Consider the following 583-nt stretch of genomic DNA (forward strand, 5'->3'; position numbering starts at 1 on the left):
GTTTGCTCAGCTCGTTAGGGCTCATTATGATGGTCGTGGTACCTTTTTTTTTTTTTGTTTTTGGTTTTTGTTTGAGCGACGCCGTTGCGGGGGTAAATTCCTTTTGTAACGAGTGAACTAAAAGTTGTGTTCATATGACTCATAATATTTCTCTGTTTTGTTGATTTTTCCCTTGTACTTTAATCCCGATTCTCCTATAGCTATAGAAGAATACAAATCCTTCTTGCACCAATGTCAGGATGGCCGAGTGGTCTAAGGCGCCAGACTCAAGTTCTGGTCTTCGAAAGAGGGCGTGGGTTCAAATCCCACTTCTGACACTGTTTTCTTTTAACTCTTTGTTTTACGATGTTGCAAATCTGGATTTGAATGATTTCATCTTTTAAATCCGTCCAAAACATAAAGAAGGCCCATTACACTCCTACTAAAGGCCCTCTCGTTCATTAAGAGGCTCCTGTAAGAAAGCACTCCCCCCTCTCCCAAAAAAAAAAGCCCAATAGAAGCGCATAGTACCAAAAATGCTATCAAGAGAACAACAACAACAAAAAAAACCAAGACAAAAGAATAGCGAGGAAGGAAGAAGGAA

The 583-nt window shown here is 40.0% G+C and overlaps 1 non-coding gene across 1 annotated transcript; it reads left to right on the plus strand.

Moving 5' to 3' along the window:
* Positions 1-233: 233 nt before the first annotated feature.
* On the plus strand, positions 234-317 carry TRNAL-CAA. The gene has a single exon. It is a non-coding gene; the product is annotated as a tRNA-Leu (tRNA).
* The last annotated feature ends 266 nt before the right edge of the window (positions 318-583 follow it).

Source organism: Tarenaya hassleriana, unplaced genomic scaffold, assembly GCF_000463585.1.
Source record: "Tarenaya hassleriana unplaced genomic scaffold, ASM46358v1 Cleome1, whole genome shotgun sequence".
NCBI lineage: Eukaryota > Viridiplantae > Streptophyta > Magnoliopsida > Brassicales > Cleomaceae > Tarenaya > Tarenaya hassleriana.